We start from the raw sequence: 7639 nt of genomic DNA on the forward strand, positions 1-7639 counted from the left end.
AGAAAGAAGTTTGTCCCCATGAATTTCTCCCTGTGGCCAGGGTCATCCTAGAGGGAACATCCAGTTACCATTTGTTACCAATATCAAAGAGGATTTAGAGGCTCTGACCTGAATATGGGGCTTTTAGTTTCTACTGTGTACTTGATCTAACCATAGCAAGACTTGAAGTGCCCTTTTAACCTAAGATTTTAGAAAAGCAGACCCAACAAGCTAGACGTGGCCATTTCTTTCCAATATTCAGGTTAAAGCGCTAAGAGCAGCTTAAAAGCACAGAGATGTGTGGCCACAATAGAGAAGAACTGGAAATGGGCTTTAGTTAAAGGCAGCATAATGAAGCAGTCCGGGTGTGGGTGTGGTCTCTCCTTGATCATTGTTTCAGCCCTGTTGCTGCAAAAGAAGTCCTAATCCCTTGAGAGGACAAAGTGGCTCTCAGGGGTGATCTTTTCTATTCCTGGGTTAGGGCCTTGCCCTCCTGGATAATTGCCTTCATGGGGGTGGGGGTCCTCTGAAGTTCTCTCTTTGGAATCCAAGATGACTACATCTTGGTTGAGGATGATGTACCTCTGGGCCTTCAGCCTCGAAGGAAAACAGGTTATACAAACACCCTTTAAATCATTAACATAGCAATTTGCACAAGAAAACAGGTTACCCAAAGTAAAGGAGACAGGTACAAAAGAGTTAGAGGTACTGGACTTTATTCTACATTTAGTTACTGAGTAAAAAAAAAAAAGAAATAAAATGGAAAGGAAAGGACATGGCTGCTCCTAGGTATGGTGGAGGAGAAAGATTTTGTTGATGTTTATCGCAGATAAAAGGGAGAGCTTAGGTAAAGGCATGGGCATCTGGGAGAGTCCAGAGTGGCCATGACAAGATGAGCTGGGCTAAGTGTGGAGCAGTGAGGGGAAGGAGAGGGGAGAGAGGGGAACCAGGTGCAGCAGCCCTGAGTCCCAAAGGCACAAAGACAGCAGCAACCTCTGTGTCTGCATTATATAGGGAAGAGCCTCTGGGGGAAGGGCAGCCCAGCCCCTGGACTGGAGAGTTCAGGGTAGAGGGTGGGGTATGCCAGCCATCCCCTGTAACAGGTAGGGACTGAGGGATGCTGGGAGGACATGACAGACAGGTCCACTTTGATATGTTAAATTGGCACCTCAGCTCTTTGTTCCAGGTTTGAAACCTAACAGTTACCTTGTGGGTCTAAGGGATGAGAGGATGCTTTTCAGCAAGATCAACTCCTAAATGCCTGCTTCAGGCTCTCAGATAAACATTTTATGTGAGTTACCTTTTCTCCACAGAGTCACCAGAATTTGTTATATTTTTATAACAGGTATTCTAATGAGAACAAGATGCTATATCATTTCAGCTTTGATTTTCTCCCCCCACCCCCACTAATGACATTGAACACTTTTCACCTAAGTATTAACCATTCAAATTTCTTCTCTTATGAAGAGTCTATTCTGTTCCTCAGTCTAGCACAATATTTTGCTTTGAAGACGTGTTCAAATTTCTTGAAATGCCTTTGCGAGTTTGTAGTTTGACATAGGTCTTTCTGTACAGCTATGGCTGAACTCAAACTTGTTCTAATGCCTTAGCCTCCCAAGTTCTGGAATTACAACACCTGACCTTTCAACTCTTGATACATGTTGACATTTAATGTCATTTGAGCATTGAATGATTATGTATTCATCCCACTCTCCACTAGGTCATCAGTTCTGTGCTTGCCTTGCTGGAAATTCTGGGCAGGTTATTTTCTTTCCAAGTCAATTTCACTATTTCACTGCTGGACAGTGACAGGTTTTCTCTCACCAATAATAAGTTTCTCCACTGACACAGTAAGCCAGATCAGGCAGAATTGAAAAAGTACAGCAACAGGTTTATTTGAGCAAAGCAACTCCCTGATAGGTTCCCCAGTCCAGAGATGGAGGCCAGAGAAGCCGTGCCTACTAATGAAAGCAGGGAGATTATACAGGTTGTACATGAGGGGTGATGATGTGTTCGCCACAAGCTGGGTTTGTGCCCAAGTATGGTCAAAAGCTGAGCACTTTAGGCAGGGACATGGGCTGCTGGCTGCAACAGGGGAGTAAGTTACAATAGTTAGTTGTCAAGAATTTGGAACTGGGCTTTTTGGCACCTTTTCTTTGTGGAAGATTCTCTGAGACTGCCCGGTTTGGAGAGAGGCAAGTTGGTGGTGGGGGGGGATGGGTCGTTCTGGATCAAGCAGGAGTGAGCTGGAGGTTCCAACCAAACAGATAGTTCTCAACTCCAAATTTTCTGTGATTCTGCTATTGGTATGTTGTCATTTTCCCAACACTGTAGAGTGTTCTAATCCTTGTTTTTGTCCTAAAGCCACAATTATCTTTAAAATGGAGAAGAGGAGTAACCTAGAAAGGTTGTTTGATCAAGTCAAGCCTGTCCTGGGGTTTGGCTAGTCCCAAATATCTCGTCTACATCCGCCAGCCTTTGGACAGGAACTGTGGAATTCAGAGCAGCTTTCACACTATCACAGTGCATACATAGTTCAGCTCTAGATTCCTATAGCACATCTATGACCATCAATCCCACCAGACTTTGCCTACAACCCATTAATATGAAGCATATCACTGGTGATAGGTCAATGCTCACACTGCCTTGGGATGCTTACTGCTGAGGTACACCTGTGACCCCCGACTTCTGCTAACAAATACAGGTAGTTCTGGGTAGAATGAAAATGTGACAGACTGGGTCTGTTTGTTGTTTTTTTGGTCAGAGCTCATTACCTCAACCTACCTTCCCATTAAAGTGGCACTGCTTTTTGCTATTCCACTTGAGTCTGGAGTACTATTACAATTGCTAACTTTTGTCTACCCAATTTGGTGCTGAACTGCATCATACCTTTATCGCAAAACCACTGGGAGGCACATGGTCTCAAGATCATATCAAGGCTCATGTTGCAGTTTATTCTGACTCAGGCTTAAACTGTGTACGTCCCGACGGTACACATGTCTCAGTCTGGGGCCTGAGCCATTGTAGAGATCCATCTGGCTCAGAGGAGTAGAAACAGCTGTTCCTCCCACGTTTCTGGAGACTAAATGTCTTGTTTTCCTTTTCTGTTGCCATAATAAAACACTCCGACAAACGCAACATAAGAGAGGAAGGGTTCATTCTGTCTCACAGTTCAAGGCAGAATTCGTCATGGCAGAAAAGTAAAGACAGCAAGAGCTTGAAGCTGATGGTGACATTGTCTCCATAGTTAAACAAAGAGTAATAAATATTTTATAATGCTCAGCTTGTCTTCTTTATTGTATGCCATCTGGGAAATAATCAAAGTGGGTCTTCCCACATTAAGTAATGTAAGCAAGATAATCCCCTAAGACTTGACCAGAGGCCCTGGCTCCCGGGTGATCCTCCATTCCATTAAATAGATACTTAACAGGAACCATCAGAATTTTCCCTTGACATCTTGGTATCCAAATCCATCACTTTTAAGTCATAACTTTCTATCTTTGGTCTCCGTAACCTGGTGGCCATGTTATAATGTAAAATGCATTCCACCCAACAACAAAACCTCCTGTAGCTTAACAATCAGACAATTTAAAAGTTTCTTATCTGCTAACTACTATGAACTGAAAATTAAGTTAAATGCTTCTAACTTAAATTGTGCACAGTAAATATTCTAATTCCAAAAGAAAAGAATCGTAGTTATCAAAGAATAGTCAGACCAAAATCCAGCATGGAAAACAATGAATCCTGTATCTATATATCCTGAGGCTGGGACTCATGATGAAATCAACTGGGGCTCCAAAAGGCTTAAGTGGCTACATGCCTCCACCTTGGCTGCTTTCAACATACATACATACTCTTCTAGGCTGCCTACATTCCATTCCTGCTGCTCTCCTCAGGAGAGGCTATCCCGGTATCTCCAACATGCTGGGTCTCCACTGCAGCTCAGGTTTTACCCTCACAGTTTCACACAGTGGCTTCTCAAGACCTTCCTACAGAGTCCAACCATGCTACACATGGCTTGGCTTGGCAGTCTTTCAAACTATGGAGCAATGTTCTATGACACCCCTCAATCGTGTATCCTTCAAGCCTCCAAAACCAGTGTCATGTGGACCTGGTTGTCATGTCATCCTGCCAAGTTCTGCTGCCAGCTTGAAGTCTAGCCTGCCCCCTTGGGCCACAGCTACATCAGCAGCTGTGGACTGACATGGAGAAACTTTCCTGGGCAGTTGCTTTTAAGGAGCAGGAGAAACGCTCCAGCTTAGGCTTTTTCCTTTAAATTAATCTCTGTCTTCACCAAATGGAACCTCTGAGGGGTGGGGTTTTGCCTTCAGGACATCTTTCCTATAGTTATAGCATAACACAAGAGGTTTCTTGTCTGTCAGTGATGCTGATTTCTTTAATAGTTAGAGCTGCTTTCTCAGCACCAGCTTGAATGCTCTCCTGTCTTGAGAATTCCCCTGAAAAAAAAAATCAGTCCACCATCTACAAATGTGATGTCACTGAAATTCTCATGGCACGCTCAGAATACAGGTGGATTATATGCTAGAATGTCACATGAAAGGCCTCCAGACAAGTTTTGATAGAAACTACCTAAACTGGGCCTCTATGAGCTTCATTTCTCTTGATGCTCTTGTCTTCCAGTCTCTCACCAGAGTAGTCCACTTAGCTGTATTGACAGGATTCAAAAGCTTTTCTAATCCAAACACCCCAAATCTTCCTCCTGAAAACCATTTCTAATGGCTGAAGAACCACATGATCCAATTTAATACAGTAATGACCCCACTCTTGTTGCCAATTATGTCTTTGAAAGACACCCCCCCACCACCACCACCAAAGGCCTAGACACAGTTCCCCCAGATAACCAAAAGAGCTGAGGAAAGAGATATCTTAAAATAAACAGAACTGAGTTAGTTCCCCCCTTCCTGTTGAGGGTTAAGTCAGGTGTTTTCAAAAGAACAAAGTCAGGATGTCTGGTGGTGACTGATTCACCACGAGATGCCCCTCTCCGGAGATAACAGACCAGACCCTGGAGATGGGTTGTAAAACTCCTGACAGAGAAAATAGATAAGCTAAAATAAGACAAAGTCCAGGCCCAGGAAAAACTGGACCATTAGAGGATGGACCTGTACTAGCCCCCTCCCCTCTAAGGAATTCTGTGGGTTTTGCCTATAAAAACTAACTTTCCCAAGAAAGAGGAACTCTCCTCCCTGCTTCACTGCGTGGGGCGTGGTGGACAAGGGTTTCCTGCTAGCTTGAACTTCACACGTGCGCTGAATCAAATAAACCTTGCTATTGCATTCTCGACATCTTGGGTCTCCGGTGGTCTCCTTGGGGGTCCTAATCTGGGCAGAACAGTCTTGTTTTTTTTTTTTTCCCTGTTTTTATGGTAAAATGCACTGACAAAAGCAACTTCACGGAAACATGTTTATTCTTGCTCACAGTTCAAGTTAGCATGTCCATCATGACAGGGAATTCAAAGCAGGAAGAACTTGAAGCAACGGATCCTACTGCATCCATAATCAAGAAATGGAGAACAATGAGTGCTTGCTAGTGCTTCACTCGCTTTCTCTATTTTATATAGTCCATTCTCCTCTGGCTGGAAAAAAGCCAAGCCATAGGCAAGATAGGTCTTCCCCCATCATTCATGTAATCAAAATAACCCCTTACAAGTTTGACCAGAGGCTAATCTAACAGGTGATTCTAAATTCTGCCAAGTTGGTGATACTACTCACCACAGTGGGAACTCATCAGCAATGCTACTGGCAAGCTGAGTCACACTCAAGTTTCACAATGGAAGCAGCTTACAGCATCAGGAGAGAAAACTGCCCAAAGCGCACTTCAAAGCTGACAGTGAAGTATAATGAAATTCAAGTCATCCCCATTAGTGTACAGGAATCTGCCTGATGTTAGCATAGATATAGATGCTATATCTTAGTGTTCTGGAACAAATATGAGTCCTCTGTTTTTCCACTCATTGTGGTTGTAATCACATTGGTTCTGACACTGAGCACCAATGTGAAGTCTGGTGCTATGTTTTTTCCCTGCTTTCCAAGTTTGGCTAAGGAGTAACAGGGCTAGTTTCTTTGTCACCTGGATAATACATTTCCAGTGTGTCAACGCATGGCTACTAGCTTTTGGTTATAGTAGTGGAGCTCAACCCCAAACCAGCTTTCAGCATGGTGGACCTACTGCTGGAATTCAAGGGTAATAGATGATGTAATTCTCTTCCTGTTGCACAAATGAGAAGTGAATCTCCAAAAAATATGGTGCTTAGACTTCAAAGAAGGGTGATGTGGGCAACTCTTTCCTTCATGCTGTCTTCCATACCTTCTTTCCTTTTTGTTATACTAAAATTGGGTACAGTACTCTCTAATCTTGTTTCCTTAGCACATGAGAAATAACACAGTGGATAAATAGCTATTGAAGTACAAAAGGAAAACGATATGGTGATGAAGACATCATGGACAAAAATCCCCCCAATAATAACTGAGAGATGTAGATGGATCTGGTAGGGATGTAGCTCACTTGGTAGAGAGTGCTTGCCAAGCCCTAAATTCAACCTTCCTTGCTGCACATACTGGGTGTGGTGGTGTACAACTGTAATCGCATCTTGGGAGGTAGAGGCAGGAGGATGAGAAGTTCAAGGTCATTCTTAATGACTTAGTGAGTTCAAAACCAGATTGGGATACATGGGAACTTTTCTTTAAAAACCAGGTGTCAATGTATAGTATAAGATACCTCCCTATGAGTTGTTGGTAGGAGAGGGCCCCAAACCACACAAAACGACACAGGTTATTGTCAATGCTCTTTGTTGCCCACCACAACTAGATGGTGAGGCACTATTGCTGAAGACACAACACACTTAGGGCTGTAGCAAAAAGAGAAATCAATCTAGAACTGAGTTGGAAACTTCCTCCCTGCTGACTAACATTCATAATGCCAGAAGGTGCTGTGTAGTCCACTGGAGAAGAAAAAATATCAATGTTCACACCCAGCACTGATCCCTGCATACTACAATACTGACTTGTTAGGCAAGATGTTTCCACTGGTGCAGTAGTGTATGAATATCATGGGGTAACCAACAACTTTGGTTGGATTTGAGATCTGCTCCACAGGAAGGAAGACATGCCTAGTATTATAAACATGGTCAAAAGCTCACAGGGAGGCCATAGGGACTAGGGGGAAACCCAGTGTTACTGTTTTCCTAAGTGGTCCTGTTTCCAAACTGCTTTTGAAATATTTATGTGTACACCCATAGACTTGTATTACTGTCAACCTTCATAAAAGGAGCTTTGTTTTGCAATGGGTAGTGGTTAATGCAGAGACTCTCAACTGGTTTAAGTGCTGAGAAAAAGGGAATGTGAGTGTTTAGCTCCGTATGGAACATGTGTATCAACTCCCCTGCATCCAAGACTTGGGGAATATCATGAAAAAGGGACCAGAAAGACTTCAAGAGCCAGAGGATGGTAAGGGATGCTGTAAAATGCTATCTTCTGGGCACAGCATGAACACTTCACTTACGAATTCACAGCAGCTGTAGTTACCCGAACAAGATGTGCACAAGATCAAGAAAGTCAAAATTCCAGCAGGAATGGCGAGGGGCTCATGAAGCCCCACCTCTAGCCAAGGAGCCATTTATAGTTGATAGCTGCTGAGGGAT

Source organism: Peromyscus californicus, unplaced genomic scaffold, assembly GCF_007827085.1.
Source record: "Peromyscus californicus insignis strain IS unplaced genomic scaffold, ASM782708v3 Scaffold_10__1_contigs__length_136768540, whole genome shotgun sequence".
In the NCBI taxonomy this organism is placed as follows: domain Eukaryota; kingdom Metazoa; phylum Chordata; class Mammalia; order Rodentia; family Cricetidae; genus Peromyscus; species Peromyscus californicus.